This window comes from Marmota monax, unplaced genomic scaffold (genome assembly GCF_021218885.2).
Source record: "Marmota monax isolate L192 unplaced genomic scaffold, Marmota_monax_Labrador192_F-V1.1 WCK01_AAM20220418_F8-fsc00018, whole genome shotgun sequence".
In the NCBI taxonomy this organism is placed as follows: domain Eukaryota; kingdom Metazoa; phylum Chordata; class Mammalia; order Rodentia; family Sciuridae; genus Marmota; species Marmota monax.
Genome location: NW_026692201.1, coordinates 1,026,617 through 1,051,981, shown reverse-complemented (window position 1 = coordinate 1,051,981; position 25,365 = coordinate 1,026,617). Strand labels below are relative to the sequence as shown.

Genomic DNA, 25,365 nt, shown 5'->3' with positions numbered 1-25,365 from the left:
CTTTGCTCGGCTGAGATATTCTCTCTAAATTCAATACAACAATCAACATCCGGCTCCTGGCATCAGTCAGGCCCCAGAATAGGCCTGTTCATCCTTTCTGTCCCTTTTGGCAGAAGATGGTCATTCTGCTCCACTTATGAGGCTGACATGAAACACCATACTAAAAAGGATCACAACCCCTTACTTACAAACCTGGTTGACCCGATTGTATGGGATACCCACACCCCCTCCATTATTTCCTGCCCACCAGTTAACATTCATCTCAAAGATCCCAACACCTTCTCCAATCAGGCTCAATACCCCTGTCCAAAAAGCTCTTCTGGGTCTACAACCTATTATTCAGGACCTTCTTAGCAAGGGGTACCTCCGTCCTGTTCATTCCCCTTACAATACTCCCATACTTGGGGTAAAAAAGCCCAACGGGTCCTATCGCTTAGTTCAGGACCTACGACTCATCAACACCTCCGTTAGGCCCATACATCCTTTGGTTCCCAACCCATATACCCTGCTGTCTCAGATCCAAAGACCTTTGACAAACTAAAACAATTGTATAAAACAAAATGTATACTTTAAGTATTTGTAGTTTGTCATATTTCAGTTACATTTCATTAAAGTTATTTTATTTATTTTTTATTTTTATTTTTTTATTTGTTCTAATTAGTTATACATGATGGTAGAATGCATTTTGACACATCATACATAAATGGAGTATATCTTCTCATTCATCCAGTTGTACATCATGTAGAGTTACACAGGCCATGTAATCATACATGCACATAAGGTAATAATGTCTAATTCATTCTACTATCATTCCTACTCCCATACCTCCTCCCCTCCCTTCATTCCCCTCTGTCCAATCCAAAGTACCTATATTCTTCCATATCTCCCCCCTTATTGTGAATTAAACATCCACATATCAGAGAAAATATTCAGCCTTTGGTTCCTTGGGATTGGCTTATTTTGTTTAGCATGATTTTCTCCAGTTCCACCCATTTACCTGAAAATGCCATAATTTCATTCTTCTTTAAAGTGGATAATATATCATTGTGTATACATACCAGTTTCTTTATCCATTCATCTGTTGAAGGGCACTTAGGTTGGTCCCATAGTTTAGCTATTGTGAATTGAGCTGCTATAAATATTGATGTGGCCGTGTCACTGTAGTATGCTGATTGTAAGTCCTATGGATATAAACTGAGAAGTGGGATAGCTTGGTTAAAGGTGGTTCCATTCCAAGTTTTCTGAGGAATCTCCATACTGCTTTCCAGAGTGGTTTCACCAATTTTCAGTCCCACCAGCAATGTATGAGTGTACCTGTTCCCCTCATCCTCACCAACACTTATTGTTGCTGGTATTCTTGATAATTGCCATCCTGACTGGAGTGAGATGAAATCAGAGTAGTTTTGATTTGCATTTCTCCAATTGCTAGAGATATTGAACATTTTTTTCATATATTTGTTGATCAATTGTATATCTTCTTCCATGAAATGTCTGTTCAGTTCCTTAGCCCATTTATTAATTGGGTTATTTGTTTTTTTGGTGTTAAGTTTTTTGAGTTCTTTATGTATCCTAGAGATTAGTGTTGTCTCTGATGTCCCTGTGGTAAAGATTTTCTCCCAATCTGTAAGCTCTATTTTCTCATTACTTATTTTTTTTTAAAGAGAGAGAGAGAATTTTTTTAATATTTATTTTTTAGTTTTAGGTGGATACAATATCTTTATTTTTTTATTTTTGTGTTGTGCTGAGGATCGAACCCAGCGCCCTGCACATGCCAGGCGAGCACGCTATCACTTGAGCCACATCCCCCGCCCCCGCATTACTTATTGTTACCTTTGCTGGGAAGAAGTATTTTAGTTTAAATCCATCCCATTTATTGATTCTTGATTTTATTTATTGTGCTTTAGAGGTCTTGTTAAGGAAATCAGATCCTAAGCCGACATGATGAAGATTTGGTCCTACTTTTTGTTCTGTTAGGCTTAGGGTCTCTGGTCTAATTCCTAGGTCCTTGATCCATTTTGAGTTGAGTTTTGTGCAGGGTGAGAGATAGAGGTTTAATTTCATTTTGTTACATATGGATTTCCAGTTTTCCCAACACTTTTTGTCAAAAAGGCTATCTTTTCTCCCATGTATATTTTTGGTGCTTGTGTCTATTATGAGATAATCATATTTATGTGGGTTAGTCTCTGTGTCTTCTATTCTGTACTATTGGTCTACATGTCTGTTTTGATGTCAATACCATGCTGTTTTTGTTATTATGGCTCTGTAGTATAATTTAAAGTCTGGATTGTGATGCCTTCTGTCATTAAAACTATTTTAAAGCAATATCAACAAATGGTGAAATATAAAATAATATAAAATTGAGCTAAATCCATACATCATGAAAGTTATTGTGATCATCCATGTTATAATTCATTGGGTGATTACCAGTTCCCAGGAATTCTTTAAAGCACTTTGCATGTTTTAGAGCATTTAGTTATCACAATAACTACACAAGGTAATATTGCGATTATCAGCTTCTACTGAGGAGGATACTGAAGAATACAGAGGCTAGGAAATTTAACCAAGGTCCTTCAAGTTGAAAGTGGCAAAGCTATGATCTGACCCCAATGATTTATTTATTTATGTATTTATTTTTTAAAAATTTTTGGCTGTAGTTGGACACAATACCTTTGTTTTACTTATTTTGTGTCGTGCTGAGGATAGAACCTAGTGCCTTGCATGTGCCAGGCAAGCACTCTGCTGCTGAGCCACAACCTCAACCAACCCTGATGATTTAATAGCCGAGATTGTATTTGTCAGATTAGCCATTTATAAATGAAAACTGAGAAAATGTGTAAGCATGTCACAGAGAAAAGATCCAGAGACAGCTAACTGAGACATGTGGGGCCCTAGGCAAACTAAGGCTTCAAAGCCCTCTTCAAGGCAATACTATTTAATAGTTCTTAAATATTTTTGTAGGGGTAATAATAATGTTATACTTCTTAATGTTATAAACTAACAAGGATTGTTCAGAAAATTTTTTACTTCTGTGAAATTTTCTTTTGTTTCTCAGTTTTTAAACTGAGGCTTATGATTTTATTGATAGAGCTAACATTAAAGCATCTGGTGAATCTTATTCATGGTAGAAGCTATTTTTTCCCACCTGTTTATGCATCTTGTCCTTTCTTCTGTTACCTTTGAAAGTAAATCAAGCAAGCTATTTGGAGGTGCATTATAGAATTTAAGATTTCTTTCTTCTTCCCAATAAGTGCATTATGCTGCACATTATTTTGTTTTAAAGTTTGGTTAAGTTTCTGACTTCTGTTAGATAACTGGTCTCTGCATTGGCTGGTGCTACAGACTCTTGGGCCATTTAGACTTTTTTTGTGACACAAAAATACTCAAGGGAAATGGGTTGATGCTAGCAGAAAGTATTTTTTCTGCCTTCACTCAAGACTACTTCTACTTCAGAGAAAATGCTGCCAAATTACATTTCACCAATTACAGAAGGGATTGATTCTGGAAATCTGAGTTCATGCATTATATGTCTGATTGAGTCCAGAATGTTTTACATGCTCATTACAGATGGCTGTTGCTTGGGAGCCCATCCCTTACTCCAGTTTGGAATATCCAATCCCTAACAATGGAATCAAATATATACTCAAAGAAATAGGGTGGAATTGAGACAGTGATAAAGAGGGTTCAACTGTACTGAAATCTATCTGAAGAAAGACTGTGGACAAGAATATGGGAAGGACAGGCTGGAAAGTGAAGAGTCACCAGGTAAGAGCTTGTTTGGTGTTTACCCAGCAGTGCTGAAGATCTTGAAGGTACTGCACTCTGTGTGTTGTATCTGGGCCCTCTGCACTTTTGAGATCTTTAGTTTTTTTCTATAAGAAGAATAAAGAGTTAATGTGGGATGAAGGGAGAATGTATTGATCTCTTCAGATCAAATGATTGGCTTCAGTTTCAAGCTAAATACTCTCCAAGTCCTTTGTCTTTTTTTTTTTTTTTTAAATAATGCTTAGTAAAGAAGGGAATCCACCTTGAAGGGTAGCAGTACTGTGGTTATTGATTCATTGCCTAATCACTAAAGCTGATTTTTCTTATTTGTAGGTGAGATTCAAATTGACCAACAGTTGAGAGAAATTATCTGCTAGCTTTTTTCTAAACTATTAAGAGTATGCTCAACAACAACAAAATAATAGAATTAGACTTATTCTTATCCTACTCTTCTCCAGAGACTTGACAGGCTAAATAATTGGTCACTTTTGTATTCCATTGTGATTTATAATAGCAATATAGCTTCTGACTCAGAAAAGGCAGGTGTTGATTTATGACTTGGGAAAAAATGGTCAGAACATTGATGTGCCATCAATATGGGTAACAGATGGATCACTATAATCTTGAATAGGAATTTGGAAGTGTTTAATTGGATATGGAATACCAAGAAGTCTTTTATGATGACTAGAAGACAACAATGAGAAGAGAGAGGTTGTTAACTCTTGGTTCTAATGAATGATGCTGGATGAAACTTTTTCATATCTTGGTCTTTTCATCAATACAATACAAATGTGAAGACTGTTTGACCTTTTGAGTAAGGCTTTTTGACAGGGCTAAACTCAAAATGTTCAAAAGACTTGATTCAAGAAAGATGGGCTCAGGGAGTTTGTGAATAGATCAAATTATTATTATTATTATTATTTGGTGCCAGGGATTGAACCCAGGGGAACTTAACTACTGAGCCACATCCCCAGACATTTTTTTTAAAAAAATTTATTTAGAGACAGGGTCTTACTTAGTTACTTAGTGTCTCACTAAGTTGCTGAGGCTGGTTTTAAACTTGTGATCCTCTTGCCCCAGTTTCCTGAGCCACTGGGATTATAGGCATGTGCCACCGCACCCAGCAATATCAAATCATAAACAGTAGCAGTATGGTAGGTATAGTTCCCAAATTTTCTTCTATGAACAGTATTGATATTATAATTAGGAAAAATGATACATGCAATTTAGACAAGAAAATGGATTTAAGCCTCATCAATAAGCATCATTCTGTCTAGAAAAATCATGTGGGTGAGAAGAATCAGTAGCATAGAGTCAGATACATGGCATTCTTTGCTTTGTACAGCCATATGGACTCAGTCTTAGTCTGACTATCTTCCTATCCTGTTGCCCTTTCTTCTTTCCTTTCCTGTCCCCACACTCCTACTTTCATTTTGCTAGTGTAGTAAAGGCTGGGGACCGAATAATGGCTCCGAAAGATATCTAGATCCCAACTCCTGGAACCTGTGTATTAACTGAATAGGGCAAGAGATTGTCCAGATGTGATTGTTAAGGATCTTGAGATGGGGAATATTAACTTGGATTATCCAGGTGGGCTCTAAATGTAATTGTAATTATTCTTACAAGAAGAAGGCAATTGCTTGGCATGATGGTGCATTCCTGTGATCCCAGTGACTTGGGAGTTTGAGCAGGAGTATTATAAGTGCAAGGCCAACCTTAGCGACTTAGTGAGGGCCCAATCCTAAAATTAAAAAACAAAAGGGCTGGGATGTATCTCAGTGGCTAAGCACCTCTGGGTTCAATTCTCTGTTGAAAAGAACAAAAGGTAAAGAGAGATTTGACTATAAAAGGAGATAATGTGAAGACTGAAGATGCTAGTCTGTTGTTTTTGAAGATAGATGAAGGAGCATAAGCCAAGGAATGCAATGATTGTAGCTCTAGAAGCTGGAAAAAGCAAAAGGCATAAATTCTTTTCTAGAGCCTCTGGAGGGAGTGTGCCCGTCCCCCTAGCTCCTTAATTTCAGCTCAGTGAAATTGATTTTGGATTCCCAGCCTCTAGAACCCAAAGTAGAAGAGAATAAACAGATATTGCTATAAGCCACAAAGTTTGTCACAACAGGCATTTGAAACTAATACTGTCATGTCCATGTCCACAGGTTTCATATCCACCACAGATTAAAAATATTCAAAGAAAAAAAATCACATTTTAACTGAACATATATGAACTTTTTCCTTGTCATCATTCCCTAAACAATCTAGTAAAACAACTGTTAACTTTGTGTTAGATATTATAAGTAATCTAGAGACAGTTTAAAGTATGCAGAAGGATGTATGTAGGTGACATGCAAATATCATACTATTTTGTAGGAGAAACCTGATAACTTGTGGATTTTGGTGTTTGTGGAGGGTCCTGGAACCAATATGCTAAGGATACCAAAAGACAACTAACTGTACATTGGTCATATCCTGAGTGAGCAATGGGCTCTAGGAGTCAGCAACTTCCCTGGGCCCTACACTGCAATGGGAGTACCCATCGTGCTTGCAGGCCCTTCTCTTACTAGTAAAGATCAATCTTCATGGCTTAACAGTTGTACTAAAAGGCTTCTAACCACCCAAGAAGAAATGAGATAGCTGAAAGAGACTAACAACCCTACCGGCACTGTAGGCTGGACACCTGTCATCTCCTGCCTCTCTTCTGTGCACCAATGTCCGTCTTGGCCCAGCTTCTCTGTGTCAGGTTCGGGGAGTAATGTGAGGTGGTCTGATCTGCTCTGAAGGCTGGCAACATGGAGAGATTGCCAGAGCTGGCACAGCCTTCTCTAGGAGACCCTCTCAGGCTAAGTTTGCCATAAAATTTGTGATGGTTCTCTGTCTGTTCAAGACATTATAACTGATTCCAGTGTTCCCCAGTAAGGTGGACCTCTGTCTATGAATGCCTCTCACTACAGAACCCCAGTGGCTACTGTCAGATGAGGACCTTGGCTCAGAAGGTTTCCCATCAAACTCCTGGGGTTGTGCTCTCTCTGAGAACACATATGACATCTCTAGGCAGACCATATTCCCCCACCAGACTGTGGGCTGAAGCGACCTGATTAGATAAAAAAGAGTGCCTTTAGAATCTCTTATATGAATCATGAATAGCATCCCTGGAAAAATCTCAATTATGAGAAACCTCAAACTGTGAGGACTAATTAGGTGTGGGCGTTAATTGTTCTGAACTCATCAGAGAAAGAGGTGTTACAGAAATAAAGATTTTTTAGCTGTTTTTTCTTTTGAAGCCGTGAACAAGTACTTTAACATATGTTATCTCTGTTGGTATTTTTACGTGTGGGAAATCAAGCAGTATTGGGCGCCACTGTTTTTAGTATCCCTCTAATACTTCCTGAGTCACATTAAGCCAAACTAGACTTTGGTTTCCACTTTAGGTTTCCACCACCCTGCCTCTGCTTCTAGGTGATGTCAAGCTCAGCATCGCATCTCCTCATCAGTTGTGTCACTACCTTGTTGGCATTCGAGGCAATGAGAGATTGTTACTTCTAACAGGTCCCCAGCAGCCTAGGAAAAGAACTCTTTGGTTTCCCTGGTTGAGCTTAGTTATGCCTTCTTCTTGGTCATTACAGAGAAACTTGAACTTGGCAAAAGTAAATTTGTTTCATTCTAAAGGAAGACACATTTATGACCTTGATTTTTAGCGCATGGGCTAGCCCAGAGGGGATAGTTTCGTGTCTTGGTGAATTCAAGAATAGGAGAGCTGGCTTAATTAAAACTCTTATCTATCTTCACATTTTCATGCATTTCTTTTGTACATAGTATTTTGTTAAATTTCTTTTTTTGTTGGTTCTTTTTAGTTTTAAATGATAATAGAAATAATTATAAAATCATGGAATAAAATTTGTTCTAATTCAGTCCCTAATATTCTCCTTTCCCTCCCTTCCTCCCACCCCCTATATCCTTCTCTATTCTCTACTGATATTTTTGCCATTTACTTATAGTTTTCTCTTAATTAGTGTCTTGTGGATGTACATGATGGTGAGATTCACTGTGGTATATTCATATATGTGCATAAGAAAGTTAGGTCAGATTAATTCCACTGACTTTCCCTATCCCATTCCACCTTCCTTCCTTCCTTCCTTCCTTCCTTCCTTCCTTCCTTCCTTCCTTCCTCTTTGTCTATTCCATTGATCTTTCTTCAGTTCTTTTTTTTTTAATCCATCCACCTGACTTATTTCTTATTTTGGATTAGCTTCTGCATATCAGAGAAAACATTTGACCTTTGACTTTTGGGACTGGCTTATTTCACTGAGCATGATAGTTTCCAGTTCTACTTATTTACCAGCAAATGCCATAAGTCATTCTTTATGGCTGAGTAATACTCCATTGTGTATATATTTCACATTTTCTTTATCCATTCATTTGTTGAGGGGCACAACATTTTAAACATAAATGTATTTTGTTTGAGTTATGAGATGAAATGTTAAATGGGAGGATCTTTATAAATTTGGAAATTTATTCATTGCAAGTAGTATATGCCTAAAGGTCACCAAATATGTCGATTTTTTTTTTAGAATACAACTTTTCTCAGCGCCTACTATTTGCACCCTCATAGCACTATTTCAGAAAACTATTTAGAGTAATTCTGGAAACTGTAGTCATCAGATAATTAAAGCTGTCTTCAGAAAAGAGAAGCTGACATACAAGTAAGAAAAAAAAGTTTTTTGACAGGTTGAGTTTTCTTTTATTACCATTCTGAAAGACCTAAGTTTTAACTTGATAGGAATTGTGAACCCACATAGTTCTGGGAATGATGCACTAAACGGGATGATTATGGGTATACTAGAAATTGCCGCACTCCGGCTGGGCAAAATAACTGGGAGGTGACAAGCAACTTGAAGGTTGAAGCGGGAACTGCTTTATTGTGGGGAAACTCAGCGGAAACTCAGCGGGAACTGAGCGGGAACTCAAGATAGCGGGCACCCAAGGTAGCAGGAGCCGCTTTATTGCAGAACAGCAGAGGTACGTATACCTAACTGATTACACACAGCTTCACTCAATTAGCATCATCCAGATACAGCAATCAGCCAATAAGGAATCCCCATCATCTTAATGGCTCCGTGGCGTTGCCTCACAAACCACTCCTCCTGGCAAACTGCCAGGTGCCATCTTGACTTGATTTGCGGTCCCCAACAAGAAATATTCTGTGTATTTGTAGATACAAAATATCTGTGTATCTTGTAAGTTGCTAGATGGAAGCAGCTGACTTTTTAATTTTTTTTTCTATCAAGAAAGGGAATCATTGAACTCTGACACTTAACACAAGTAATGAAAGCAGATTTTTTGACCCCAAATCTCAGGTAAAGGGCCCATTGCTATAACATCGTTTTCTACTTATTTTGTATTTAGTAATTGCAGACAATTACCTAGTCCTTTTAATTCCTGAATATTTAAAATGTTGATGTTGCGAAGGGATCTCATGAAAATAGAAGGGCAAGGAAGGGGCCCATGGGGAGAGAGGAGCAAAGGGAAATGAGAATTATTGGGCAATGAAAGTGACCAAATTACATTGTTATATTGTGTGCATGTACAAATATGTAAGGACAAGTTCCACTGTTTTATATAATTATGATTCACCAACAAAATAAGTAAAAAATAAAATGATGATATTAATGATATACTCTCTTCCTCTTTGATAAAATACTGGTGTGCATGACATAAATTATAGATTTATTTGCTTAATTTTTCCTGTAGCCTTTTACAGTAAGAATCTGGTCAATAGATACTGCTATGGCCAGTGTGTGCTAGCTATTAAAGAGAGGAAAAGGATTACACTTTTATATTCTCCTAAACATAAGTGCCACTTCTAAACAGTTGCTGAAGTTCATTATTCATTTCCAAGAAGGCATGAGCCATAGAAACTGAATCCCCATGACAGAGCTGTTATGTAGCAATGAGATTCTGTGTAATTGAAGGCTTGCTTGTTCTCAAAATTTAAACAAAATATTATTGGAACTCTCATTCATTGCTGGTAAGAAAGCAAAATGGGTTAGCTACTTTGGGAGGGAGGCAAGCACTCTACCAACTGAGCTATATCCTCAGCCCCTGGTTTAGTTATTTTGGAAGACATTTTAGCAGCTTCTTACAAAGATGAACATAGTCTTACCATATGATCTGGCACTAATGCTCCTAGGTATTTGCCCGAATGAGTAGGAAACATCCATACAAAACCTTTGTCTGCATACTTAACACATTTTTATTTATAATCTCCATAAAACTAGGCAAAACAACAGGTGAATGGATAAATAAATTAATATCTTTATACAATGGAAAATTATTCCATGCTGAAAGAAAATGAATTACTGAGCCACACATAGACATGAGGAAAACTTAAATGTGTATTGCCAAGTGAAAGAAGTAATTCTGAAAAGTCTACATGCTGTATGATTCCAACTTTTGACATGCTGGAAAGGCAAAGCTACACAAATAAAATGGTTAAAAGATGGGTAGTTTCCATGGATTCAAAGGGACAGGGAAGGAATGAATATGTGCAAGAGATGTGAGGATGGAAAATTATTTTATATGGTAATCAAATTGTGAACATTATGCATTTGTTGAGACCCATATAACTTTACAGAATAAGAAGTAAAACTTAATGTATGTAAATTGAAGAAAAATCATTTAGGAGATTCAGGGGATGCCAGCACAGAATGAGAACAAGAGAAAGTGATAAGAGCATCTAAATGGATTATAAATGTTTGAAATAACTTCGCTCAATTTGGGAGAGGAAAAAAGTACAGTTCTAAGTAACTTTGGAAATGAGAGGCAGCTATAAGCCGAAAGCAAAGGGAGTATATATAAGCCCTGCACTCTAGTTGATAAAGCTGTCTCACGAGAGTACTGGTTAACCATTCGATACTGCTATACTTGTACATAGGAATTGAACAGTTAAGTGTCTTCTGTGCAGAATTTTAAATAATTTATGTAGGTACTTTGCTGTAAAGGATAGGGAACATTACACCCCACATCGAAGTGTGGATCATGTACAGTGACTTCTCTTCAAAGTACAGTGTCGAAAGGGGTGGGGACAAAGAATAACTTTGTAGTGGAGAAACCTGACAAAAGCTACTTCAGCCAGATGATGAAGGTCAACATCTATGGACCCTTGTCATGTCATGATGAGAATGGCACTTTACCTCTGTGACACTTCTCCCCAAAAGCCTGCTCCTGAGAAAAATATCAAACAGATAATGAACAGTCCTACAATGGACCTGATAAGTACTCCTCAAAACTGTAGAGGACATCAGAAACAAGGAGAGTTTGAGAAAGTCACAGCCAAGAGGGCCTAAAGATACATGAACACTAAATACAGCATCCTAGAAAGGACCCTGGAATAGAAAAAGGACAATTAGTGAAAACTAAGGGAATTTGAAAAAATGATACTTTAGTTAATAATAATATAACAACATTTGTTCATTACTTGCAACAAATGTATCATATCAATATAACATATTAATAATATGGGAAATAATACCTATATGGGAACTCCTGGTATGATCTTCTTGAATTTTCTGTAAATCTAAAATCATTTTAATATTAAAGTTTATTTTTGAAACATCTGTTATCTAACAAAACATATTTTAGTTTAGTTAGAGTTGTAGTCTATAAACAACTGGCAGGGATTTTCTACTTGGTAAACAAACTGAATATTGCATGTATGTAAAATGGTATTTTAGGGGACAAGTAAAAGGGTTTTGTGTCCACCATTTGTGTGTGTCTGTGTGTGTGTGTGGGGGGGTGTGGATTATAGGTTTAGTCTATTTTTGAAGCAATCAAATAGAAGTCTATGAAGACTCATACACTTTTCCAGCTAGTCTGAAAATCCCAAACCTAAGCCTTAGGAAGTTGCTCCTGCTTTATTCAGGACTGAGCTTTTACTTATACAAGTGTGCTTCTAATTGGCATCATTGGATTTACAACTATATATTTCACAACTATAATAAAAAATGGTGAGGGTTTGATACTTATATTGCTATCTGAAAACTCCCATTATGAAGACTTTCTCTGTGTTGAAATCTTAGAACACCATCAAACCGCTACTTTTTATATGCAGAACTATATAATGTAGTCAGGTTATAGGGGAGCTTTGCAAATAGCTGAGGAACATATATAGTAACAGCTCTCTATTGCCAGAAAAATGCACTGAATATGCTCTAGACATTTTAGTCTTTCTATTTTTTTCTATATTGTCTTGACTATACATCTCTTGATCAAGGCAATGCTATTGTCTTGTGAAAAATACAATGATGGGATTGGATTGTCAGAAGCTGCTGGCCAGTTTCCTGGCCGTTCAGGGCTGACAATCATCGATGGGCAAAAGGTTACAATACTAAAATTGCCATATTCAAGTTGTATAGATTTATTTAAATATTGAAAGACAGGACATTTAGGATGTCATATTAAATGGCAGAGAACACCTGATGTGGAAAACATGAAAATACTGAAGATGACATGGCAAAACATTCAGGTGATTTCTTAAATGATAATCATTATAAAATTGAGAACACTAAGGTCACATGAAAGTTTTTGAGTAAGATCTTATACTATGTTACAAATTCGAAATTTATAATGGTTTGACAAAAAGTCATGCCCAGTCAGACTGTTATAACACGTGCAGTGGAACAAATTAAACTTCTCTCCTGCCCCCGTATTTAGGGGAAATCAAGTCATTAGAATTTAAGCATGGCACAATTTATGGTAAACTAATGTAGGATGAATTGTCATATAACAGGACAAGAAGGATCCAATATTCTCTTCATAATAAGATTGTGATATTTATTTATGTGAAATAAGATCAAAATTATGCCATAAATTTATCATGTGCATTTGAGGGTAAAAATTAATTCTGTGGTTATAAAATATGTTTAATAGTTTGGATCTTTGAAGAGCAAATGAGCTAGAACCTGGAGTAGAAGATGCCTTCTGCCTCTCAGTGCTCTCTCCCAGCCCAGAACCAGCAAAATCTGCCTTTGCCTTCTGCACAGTGAGGTAAGTGGAACCAACAGAAACACTCTGGCATGACACACTTGGGCTTATGGAGGCTGCAAGACTTTGAGGGAAACGGTGGTGACTGAGACTTGCCTATTCTTCTGGGGACTTGTGGTAGATACTAGGGGAGAAGCTGGGTTGTGACTGTATATTGCAGAGACCCTGGAGGTAGACAGGGTTAAAGGAAGAGGGCTATGGGAAGAGGAGGGATGGGGTGGTGGTGATGGTGGTGGTAGATTAGGACTGAGTCACTCTTCCAAAACCCCACCCCACCAGGCTCATCTGTGAGGCTGATCTGTGAGGTCTTCTCCCTTGTGTGGAGGGAGGAAGGAGTTACAATAGGAGAACGGTTCCCACTCAACTATATCTCTGGTTTTCAACAAGTGGCTGTAGTTACATCCCTATTGTGGGGTACTAGACTGCGAAGGCATCTCTATCTGCAGATGACAACCCAGTCAAGGAGTGTTTAAAGAAAGGCTAATGTCCCTGACACTACTGTCCTTGGAGCATGGTTAACACACTGCTTGTGAGGGGGCCACCTCAAGGGAGAGGGCAGAGTAAGGAGCTGCTTTTCAGAGAAATGCAATCCACAGCATTCCTGCCATAACAGTGGCATGAATGAGGACATGGGGCGTGGGGGTGGGGAGAAGCAGCCATTTTGATCAAGGGTTTTGTTTGGGTTTTTTTTTTTTGAGGCAGGGGACTTTTGATGATGCTGTTTTAATGCAGCTCTTTGGAAGCATAAGATCAAAATGGCTGAGTCAAATGTAAATTTTTTTTTTTTTGTCTTTTATTACACCGTAATGTGCACAGTAGTTGCCTCTCACCCTCATGCTGAAGCTATGCCCAAATCTTAGCAGGGGATTTGTGTGGGGTGGGAAAAAATATTTTTTTCTTAAGGCAAATGATGGATATTTGATTCCATCCTGGTACTTTTCCTTTCTTCACTGACTCCTCCAAAGAGACTGTGGTGCTAAAGGAGCCACAGAGCTCCTTTGAACAGTTTCCCTAAGAAAGTTCCAAGGAACAGATTACAAACATCAATATAGAACTAATAAAGATTGTGTAACTTTGTTAGGAACTAAGCTGCAGCAACATTTATGCCAGGAGGACTGCAAGGGCGCTGTATAGCTTAAATCCTGGGCCCAGTTTACAAGATAATGCCTAAGGCCTCCTGCGTGGTCAAGCATGGCATAAAAAGCGTGACTTAACTTATGGGGAAATGAGTCCTATGTTGCTCAATTACTATTCTTCAGCCAAGTTTTTTTTGTTGTTGTTTTTAAATCAGATATAGTTACTGCCTAGTTTTAGCAAGTAACATATATTAATCCTAGGCAAGATTAGTTGAAGGCCTCACAATAGGATCCATAACAGAATTAAGAAGTGTTTCTTTCTAACTTTTGCTGTCCCTGGATATTAGAACATGTGGTTGAGACAAACACCAGAGAAGCTTTTCCACGGCTCCAATTTTTTTGCATTCCTAGTGACACAGTGAATACTTTCTGTACCCGATTATTCTCCCCCATGTCAAATACCCTAGTGTTAGAGTCTGTAAACAAGTCAGGATGGCACCTGGCATTTTGCCAGAGAAATTTTAGAGTCTGTAAACAAGTCTGGACGGCGCCTGGCATTTTGCCAGAGGGAGTGGTTTGTGAAGTAACGCCAGAGCCATTAAGTGTGGAGATTCCTTATTGGTTGACTGCTGTAGCGAGTTTATGTTAATTAGATAAGCTATGTGGAATGTATAAATACCTCTGTTGTCCTACAGTAAATGGCTCCCACTCCAGCTGTATCAATCTACACAAGTTGCTTGTCACCCCCCCCCCCCACCCCCGTTATTTTGCTGCAGCCGGACTGCGGCACCCTAGGTCATGTGCCTTCTGCTAAGACTCATCAGGAAAGGGATACAGAATGTTAGGCAGCTAAAAATGCTGACAACCCCCTCCCCACTACAGTCCACTCTATTGGCTGCCCATCATCAAAGCACACCTTATTTCACATATTTAATTTCTGAAAGAAAGAAGGAAAGAAAAGCAAACAAGCAAACAAGAACAACAAAACCCACACAAAACATCCCTTTTTATATAATGCAACCCTTTCTTCATGTACTTGAAAGTGTATGTGTCCTTTCCCAAATGTAGACAGGTTAAGTTTCATCAGTTGCTGATACATTTTCAAATCCAGCTCCATTTAGCTTGGCAAACCTCTCATGGGTATTCTGTAATTTATGTTATATAATGTGAAATTAACCACCATCAATGTGTTATATAAAATCGTGATCCCATTGCCTCTTCCCCTTTGCAAATAGAGCTCCTTGACCAGAAGCAATAGGCTACGTGATGCCATAATGGTGAATCAGCCTTTCAGTGAGTTCATGGAGGACTTCTGGCAGCCATATCACAGGAAAAGGCTGAAAATCTAGATCCAGAATAAGTGTCAGCTACCTATATTTTTCAATTTCTATCTCTTTCATGAAGGAGGAGATTCAGTGTTATCAGTCTGCTATCAGATTTATGTTAGACACTGGCATCACTAACCATCTTTTTGTACTTCTATCTGAGATTTAAATTCCCAGGAGACAGAGGATGTCTGATTTACCTAGGTTTGACTCTATGCCTAACCACTGGCCAGGGATGAAGATTTAAGGGGGATCATGATTGACAGAAACAAAAATTATAATTAAACAAATTAAAGGATAGGGATGCTTGACAGGCAAAAAGGACAGATATTATGTATGTTCCACCCTTTGAGGCTTACTTTTTCTCCCTCAATATCACACACTGATTTTCATGCATTTAAGGCTTTTAAATGTCTCATCCTAATATAAAGAAACCCATCTGTTGTACTACCAAGTACACATTAGTTATTGTATCCAGCTCCTAGTTCAGGCTCTCTGGGTAAAGTCCAGCCCTCTTCCAGTTCCACTGTGATGCTGCATTGATACTCTGAAACCTGAAACTGGTTGCTTTATTTTTAGAACTTCATTTGTGTAGGAAAGTCACTGATTGATATATCTTACTCAGATTCATTCCTTTTCACTGAGATTGATCAATTTTTCTGTGGAAAAATATTTCAATTTTTCCATTTTTGGCCATTGCAAAGAATATAGCTGTAAACATTCTTGTGTGCATCTCTGTGCACATATGCAAGCTTCTCTAGGGGATATCCTTAGGAGAAGTATAACTGAGTCCAATTTGTGGCATTTTTAACTTGTTCTATCATTAACTTTCTTTCTGTTTTATTGTTCCATCAACTGGGTGTGAGAATTTTATTCGCTGGTTTCCTCAATAACCCTTGTTAATATTAGATTTTTAACATTTTTGCTTATCTGATTTTTGTAATATGGAACAACATTGTGGTTCTTATTTTCCTCTCTCTGATGTCACCTATGGTAGATTATTATTATGAAGCCTGTTTTACAGATGGGGAATCTAAGGCTTAAAAAAATTTTTGTTCATGGTCTTTCTGTCAGTAGGATGCTGAAAATCAAAAGCAATCCAGGAGCAATCTATCTCCAAATGCAAACCATTTATTATCTTTTCCCTAAATATTAGCATACAGTTCACTGTTAGTCCAGTATGTGTTGTATAGTGCAGAATCAGAGAAGATATTTGTATTTTTCTCTCCACAATGTATTTCCAATAGTCTTTTCTTTGTAAGTTTTGTCTGAATTTTTCATTCATGTTTTCTATCCTTTTCAATTTCCTTCCTTCCATTTTCTCTGTTTTTTCTTTTGTTTTCCTTCTATCCCTATATTTTAAAAGCATGATTTTTTTTTTAAAAAGCTGAATTATCTTGAATAGCTTTGCACAGGATTGAGAAAATGAAGTGAATAGGCACAATAAATTTTGAAATATTAACCAATTTTCCTTTACATTCTATATGAAGACATTTCAAACACACTATCAAGGTTGAAATGGAAAGAAACAAAACTGAATTCATTTTCCTGTGCATAATTTGAAAATGACTGTTAGCAAAAGTTCTCTCTGGAGCAGCTGCTTCTGATACACACCACTTGTCTCTTTTAATTAGAACAAAATTTAAGCTTCCTTAGGAACTGAAATTCTGCAGCAAGTTTATAATTAACAATAAAATGTTGAATGGATAGTTACCCCACCATTCACTCCTGCATTCATTTCTCCATTAAATTTCGTTGGCAGTTTCTATTCTTAGCTCAAGGAATTACCACCTAAACATGTAGTATGAGAAATATGGTTGCAAAGCAAAATCACAAGCTCTGGGTCCTCTAAACCTTACAGTTGAAGAGCAGTGAAGCAAGTTCATCACAAGCACCAAGTTCAGCCAATTCCTAGGCCTCAGGGTTTGTTCAAAACCAATATACAAAACCTTAACCTTACATCAATATTTTTATACAGAACATTAAAGCTGGTCTTTACAGTGTTGCTCTTTTTCTTACCTGAACATTCCTCTTTCCTCTGGGTCCAGGCAGCCTCTCTGTGTCCTTGGAACATTTCGCTTTTGGTTTATGATTGCTACCATGATAGAATGAAAGATCTGTGATAATAGGGCCCTTGACCTGTTTATCTTTGCCTCCTCACAGAAATTGACACCTTGGTTGGCACATAGTTGGTGCACAATATATGATTATAAAATTAAGCCAAACTAAATTCAGTTAAGGTAACAAACATACGCTGTCTAATTCTGACCATGTCTGCAAAGAACTAGCACTGAGCCATGATGAACTGGTTTGATCATAGCAGATCCCATAATCTTCAGAGCCCCAATTGTGGAATAAGACACTCAGTAGAAAATTCAGTTTCTTAGGTGGAACATTGGAAGTGAGGTTGTGGTATGGATCTGGTAGAGAGCCAATAAAAGCAGTGCTGTCTCCTCAAGTACACCTGATCAAGTGGAGATGATGCTTTATCTTTGGAGAGAAACATTCAATCATGCACAAAATTTACTCTTAAAGACTTGTGAAGGGTTATTGTGGATGAAGGGGATTGAAAAAAAATCCTTCCAAAGTTCAATTAGAAGAAAAAAACATGTAATAATTTGAAGAACACTTTTTGAAAAAATAGTAAAGAATGAAGACTTTAATATCCGGGCAAGATATTAACATGTAATTTATAGTTGATAAAACCTGGAGTCACTGGTTGAGGGATAGGTCAACTTGTTTATCTATTCACATATCCATAGACATTTGGATTGTTTCCAGGTTTTGGCTATTACAAACAGAGCTTTTATGAACATTCTTGTACAATTCTTTCTGGGTTCTTCAAAAAGTGTTCTTCAAATTATTGCATGTTTTTTTTTTTCCCCAATTTAACCTTGGAAGGATTTTTTTTTCAATTCCCTTCATCCCAATAACCCTCACAAGTCTTTACGAGTAAATTTTGTACATGATTGAATGACAAAAAAACTGAATAAATACCTAGGAGTGGAATCGCTGGGTCTTATTTAAGAGTAGGTTTAACCACATAAGTGATTGTTATACTGTTTTCCAAAGTGGCTACATAATTTTGCATTTCCATTAGCAATGAATGGAATTTTAGTTGCTCCACATTCTTCCCAATATTTGGCATATTCAATATTTATTAGTTTGCTGTTTTTGTGATAGTATAGTGATTAACAATATAGTTTTAATTTGTATTTGCCTGATGACTTAGAAAAGCACTCATTTTAAATTTTGATCAAGTTAATGGAATGAACTTTTCCTTTAATGATTCCTATGTAAGAATTTCTGCTTTTATTGAAGTGTAAAAGTTTTCCTTAATGTTTTCATGCAGAAATTTTATAAATTTTGCTTTATGTTTTGGTCTTCTCTCGTCTACGCACTCAAAGCTATAAATTTCCCTTTAAGTTCTGATGTGTATTTCTATGATGGGAAGTCAATAGATAATGTTTAAAATTTAACAACTGAAATAGTATAATGTAAACATGTTCTTTAGAAATTGAAGATAAGGCTGGGGATATAGGTCAGTAGGTAGAGTGTTTGCCTTGCATGCACAAGGCCCTGGTTCAATCCCCAGCAACACACACACACACACACACACACACACACATCAAACAAACAAACAAACAAACAAAACCAATGAGGATAAACACTTGTGCTAGTCTTGGTGCATTTGCCTTGGCTCTGTCATTCATTGTTCACTTGTTCTGATTGTCTAATAAAAAAGGGAGCTGTCTGCTGCTACCTACTGAATTCTCCAAGGTGCCGTGTTGTTGTAGAAAGCTGGTTTGGTCAATGAGAAGCATTGTCAGGAAACCAAATGGCAAAAGGAAGAGAAAACACATCGTATTTTTCTCCCCTTCTTTTATGCTTCACTATTATCCTGAGAATTCCCTTTGCTTCTCTCCTACTCTGGGTCTCCCCTTTCCTCCACCTATTTTCTTATTCTTTGATAAAGCATAACTTAAAGTAATTTATTATTACCCATGATGGACTGTTTGGGCAAAGAATTTGAGGTTGAAAATATTTTTTCCCCAGTATTCTGAGGATATTGATCTCTTTTTTTTCTAGTTTCCATTGTTACTTTGGGATGTGCAATGCTTCTCTTATATGAACCTTTTTTCCCTCCCCTGCTCTCCCCCAAAAGTTTTGGATCTTGTCTTTCTCCTCAGTGTGCTAAAATCTGACCATAACATACCTTGGTGAGAGTCATCTTAATTCACTGTGCTGTACAACCTGTGGACCTTTTCACGTTGAAACTCACGCCCTTCAGATCTGTCTTATTTATTTATTTTTTCTTTTTTTGTGGTGCTGGGGATTGAATCCAGGGATTTCTAGCATACTAAGCAGATTTTCTTTTTTAAATGTGCTTTGTTTCTTTGAAGACATGCTTTTATTCATTTATCCTATTTTCTCTTCCAGAAACTCTTATTAATAGGATTGAATGCTGCACTTCCTTTTTCTTTTCTTTTTTTTTTTCCTACCAGCATTTTCCATCTCTTTGTCTTTTAATCTGTCTTTCTAGGAAATTTTCTTGATTTTATCTTCTAATTTTTAAATTTAATTTTAAAAGTATGTATTAATATTTTAATTTCAGAGAGCTTCTTTTGTTTTTGGCTTGTTCCTCTGTTTTTATGGATGTAATACTTTCTATTATCTCATTGATTTTACTTCCTTAATCTTATGCCTTTAATTTATTTTTCTTGTATTTACACCAATGAGGTCTTCAAATACCATGTTTAGTTATTATTATTTTTATTTGTAAAATATATACATATTTTGAAATATATATGTAAATATATTTAAAAATATGTATATATTGTGGAGTGGATAAATAAAGCTAATGAACACATATTGCCTTATATAATCACACTTTCTTGTAGTGAGAATACTTTAAATCTACTCTCTTAGCAATTTTCAAGTACACAATACATTGTTTGTTATTGACGATCCACCATGTTGCATGGTACATCTCTTGTAGTAATTTTCCTATCTAACTAAAAATTTGTATCCTTTGCTTTACATATCCCCAATCTCAGCTGCCATCTCCAGTCACCTCCCAGCCCTACTATTAACCACTGGTAATTGATTAATATTTCTTTAGATTCCAAATAAAAATGTGATTATGTGGTATTTGTCTTCTGGCTTTTTTTGCTTAGCATAATGTCCTCTAGTTTCAACCATTTTGTTGCAAATGACACTTTTTTCTTTTAAAAGTTAAATAGCATTCCACTGTGTATATATAATAAACTTTCTTTATCCATTCAACCACTCCTAGACATCTAGGTGATTTCACGTCCTGGCTGTTATGAACACATTGCAATGAACATGGGAGGGCAGAGGTCTCTTCAGCACACAGATTGCATTTCCTCTGGATGTGTATCAAGTAGTGGGATTGCTGGATCATATATTAGTTTGGTTTTTCATTTTTTGAGCCTTCTGTACTGGATTTAGGGCGGTTCCAGGTTTAAGGTGTACCCTGCTGGGAATAGGGCGTATCCTGCTGCCTCAGGCGCGCCCACTCCTTGAGTTCTCCTGGGATTGAGAGAGTATTTGGGATTTGCAAATCAAAACTACACTGAGATTTCATCTCAGTATTTTTGGCAATTATCAAGAATACAATTAACTATAAATGTTGGTGAGGATGTGGGAAAAAAGGTACACTTAAACATTGTTGGTGGGACTGAAAATTGGTGAAACCACTCTGGAGAGCAGTATGAAGATTTCTCAGAAAACTTGAAATGGAACAACCATTTGATCCAGTTATCCCACTCCTTGGTATATACTCAAAGGAATTAAAACAGCATACTATAGTGACACAGCCATATCAATATTTATAGCAGCTCAATTCACAATAGCTAAGCTATGAAACAAACCATGTGCCCTTCAACAGATCAATGAATAAAGAAAGTGTGATACATATATACATACATATGCACACACAATGGAGTGTTACTCAGCCATAAATAGAATAGTTTTTTATAACATTTGCCAGCAAATGGATGAATCTGGAGACTATCATGGTAGGTGAAATAAGCCAATCCCAAAAACCAAAGGTAAAATGTTTTCTCTGGTATGTGGAAGCTAACCTAAATAAGGGAAATGGGTGGGGGAAGAATAGAAGTGCAATAGATTAGGCAATGCGGAATGTGGGAAGGGATGGGGGATAGGCAAAGGAATGACTGTGTAATGAATCTGACAATTTCCCCATGTACATATAGGAAAAAACACAGTGAATTCCACCATTGCGTACATTTATAAGAATGAAACCCTAACTAGAATAAGATATATTCCATTCTTGTACATTTATATCAAAATGGATCTTGCTGTCATGTATAACTAAAAAGAAACAATAAACAAAAATATAAAAAATAATACAAATAACAGTAAGTGTTGATGAGGATGTGGGGAAAAGGGTACACTCATATATTGTAGGTAGGAATGCAAATTGGTGCACCCACTCTGGAAAACGTTATGAAGATTCCTCCAAGAACTAGGAATAGAACCATCATTTGACCCAGTTATCCCACTCCTTGGTATATATCCAAAGGATTTTTAAATCAGCATACTAGAGTGACACAGCCACATCAATGTTTATAGCAGCACAATTCACCATAACTAAGATATGGAGCCAAAATAGGTGCCATTTAACAGATGAATGGATAAAGAAAATGTGGCATTTATACACAATGGAGTATTCCTCAGCCATAAAGAAGAATGACTTTATGACATTTACCAGCAAATGGACAGATCTGGAGACTATCATGCTAAGTGATGTAAGCCAATCCCATAAAATCAAAGGTTAATGTTTCCTCTGATAATGTGGATAATGACCCCCAATGAGGTGGGAGGGGGTGAATAGAAGTTCAGTGTAGTAGAAAAAGAGGGTTGAAGGAAAGGGAGGGGGCATGGGAAAAGGAAAGATAGTGGAATGAATCTGATATAACCTTCCTATATACATATGTGAGTACACCACTGTGAATCTCACCATCAGATACATCCATAAGAAATTAATAATAAAAAAAAACCTATGGGTAAATGGCAGAAAGAACAATAGAGAGAAGGGAGCAGGAGATGAGGGGATGGAAAGGGAAGAAAAGGTACTGGGGACTGAATTAGAACATGATATACTCTATGCTTTTATAATTATGTAAAAATGGATTCTACTGTCATGTATGACTAAAAAGAACCAATTAAAAATGTATTTTGATACCCAAGAAAGTATGTATTTTCCTAATAATTTTAAATAAGGGCATTTTGATTTTATCTATGGCTACATAGTGATCATCTCAGCTAGAGGAATATTAGGCAGTCATTAAGATGCCACCATCAAAGAATATCAATATTCAAGAAAATCATCATTTTATCAGAAAGAATAAAAAATTCCGAGTTGTTATTTATACCTATATGTGTATTTTTTGGCAGAGTCTTTCTACCAAAGATTCACTTAAAATGCTGCCAACAGAGTGTTTTGAGCTTCCCCTGATATCATGGAAACCATATGATGTGAAGTCAGGTCAAGGCAGGGCTATACCTGCTTACAAGGGTCGTACCTTGAAAAACTTCTGGGCTTTTTACACATTTACACCACAACATGGTAACATTTAATATCTATTGTTGTTATTTAACCTAATAATTGTACCAAAGATATAATTGATCTTTCTCCTGTGGGAGGAACACAGAATAACAATGCCCTAATTTTTGTATGTCTCTGTTCTATAATGACAGGCTGTCATTTTCTATAATTTACCAGAGATTATGAACAATGTGCGTAGGCTGAGTGTAGTTGCTTGGTAACCATCTTTTAAAACTTTCTTAAATGTAATTGCTTCTCTGCCAGGAAAACATTGATCTTGCAAATTTGCATTGGACTGCTCTTGAAGCAACTCAACATATTAAATATCCTTGCACTTTTTATTTCAACTTATTTGCCTTTTAAATTCTGTTAAGGTAAGCCACCTTTGTTATGATCATTATTTGTCTTTGAACAAAGAAAGGCTTCCAAATGATTATCTGTACACTGTCATTTTTCCTACTATTTTTCTGTATCTCTTTTCATATTGCTTTTTTTTTTTTTACAGTTGAAGGTAAAAACTGGCGAAGAATCATGAAAATCCCCCATTTCATCCTCAATTATTCTAAATGCTTTCAAACACCACAGATAAGTTTTTAAAAACCTGGGTATAAAAATTGGACTGAATGTTCAAATTGAATGTTCTTAGGGCTACTTTCCCTGATTTTACCTCTGGCTACTAATCAAAAATCTATATTGCTATTTAAGAAAATATGAAGTCTAGCAGACCCCTAGCATATAACTCTATTTTTAAGGGTTGTATCTGCCTATCCTGTGGTTAAAAATTAGAATTTAGTCAAATATATGTTGTTAGTATTGCAGGGTAGTATTTCAAATCACTAATTGCTGCACTATTTAAAGTCCATATTGTATAGCTACCTGCCTTTTTCCATGTGGCAGAAAAATCTATTGATGTAGAAATAGTTCACAGCTGAGAAGAAAGTTGTCTTACTCTTTAATTCTAAGTTTGAGGTGGATATGAGATGGAAGAAACTAGAAATATATTTGAGGCACTGAAGGAACATGCTTATATTTCTGGCCACCAACACTCAGACTTAATAAATGACCTCCAAGCAAGAGGAGAGGAAAGTTTAGAGAAAGGAAAAAAAAAATAATATTAATAAGGAACTAAAAGCCGTGTAGAAACTATGTACCTGTCTCTACCCCTTAAAATCTTTCTTATACCTCAGAATCCTAGAGAGGAAAGCTTGGCAAAATTGCAGATGGTATATATGGAAAAGAGTGGGCCAGAAAAAAAACCCTCCCTGAAATTTTTCACATGAATCCTGAGATCCAGTTATTCCTGGGGCCTAGAATGAGGATATAGAAGTTAGCTAAGAGTGAGAGCTGGTAATTCTGCCAGGAGGTCACCTTGCAGAGCTGAGAAGGTCTTCACCAAAAGAATATTTCATGCATTTCTAGCCAGGGATCACATGGAACACAGAATTGAATGCAGAGTACTGGTAGCACCAGAGCACAGGGAGGGAACCATAGTCGAAGGCTCTAAGCTCTGCCCCAGGTAACACCGTATGCTCCATGAACCTAGAGAACAGACACACTATATCATCAGTAAACACTAGCAGAGACATGACCTGAGAGAAGTTACATACATCCTACAAGGCCATAGTGCTCTCATAAGTGTCTTTGGGACTCAAATACTTCCCTGAAGAGAAGCTGAAAAAAGATAGAGCATTCAGCTCACTAAGTTTTAACTTGATAAATGACTTGATTATAAGTCACATTTTATTGAGATAAAAATCACTACTAGACTGAGAACATCTAGAAAAATACTTGTTCCAAGTTATTTAACATTGTCCAGGGAAACAAATTCTATTGAGTTTTACAAATAAATTGCACTTATTTGCACTATGTTGAATTCATACCTGTGTGGCTCAGCCTGATTGTGTGCCTCAAGACATAAAGGCTTTGAGGGGATAAGTGAGGTAGGAGGCAAAAGAGGAGTCAAGTCTGAGTGAATTGAAGTGTCCATCCCATATGATACAGCCTGGTGATATGACCCGGTGTAGGTTATTTGGAAATAAGCAATCCTTGCTTGAACCCTGTTTCCACTGACCACTGGTTATGTTTCAGGTCAAATTATCTGATGGTCCTGAATTTGATTTTTATTATCTGCAGAAATACAATATTTAATATCCAACCTTATAGGACTGTCATGAGGTTTTTGAGATAATAAATATTAAAATTTTGGTATATAATGTCTGGAATATAATTACAATGTATGATATCTTTTATCTCCAGTGATTTGCTCATGTCCCTAGCCCTGCCCACGCCTTCTATCCCTAACAGCCTCCATAAGAAAGTGTTCCCCAGAAGAACTTCTTTATTCACTTCTGTAACCATAATGACTCGCACAAAATAGGAGCTCAATAAATAGTTGTTGAGTGAATAAATTGGGGCTAGGGAAGCTCTAGGAAGACAGCTAGGACTTTTAAAGCAGACTCACACTCATAGTCTCCAGGTGTTAGAATGGGAATGTATCCCATCTGGAAGGAGAAAGCTTAGACCTTAGTGGGAATGAAGAATGGAAGAGCAACTAATAATGAATGGTAAGTCT

General features: G+C 36.8%; 1 long non-coding RNA gene across 1 annotated transcript in view; it reads left to right on the top strand.

Moving 5' to 3' along the window:
- Positions 1–3,568: 3,568 nt before the first annotated feature.
- The window catches only part of LOC124082623 (uncharacterized), a 34,934-nt gene continuing 13,137 nt past the window's right edge, over positions 3,569–25,365 (top strand). The window contains exons 1-2 of the long non-coding RNA XR_006848444.2: positions 3,569–3,762; positions 12,685–12,801. This is a non-coding gene — a long non-coding RNA (uncharacterized LOC124082623). The remainder of the gene's footprint in view (positions 3,763–12,684; positions 12,802–25,365) is intronic.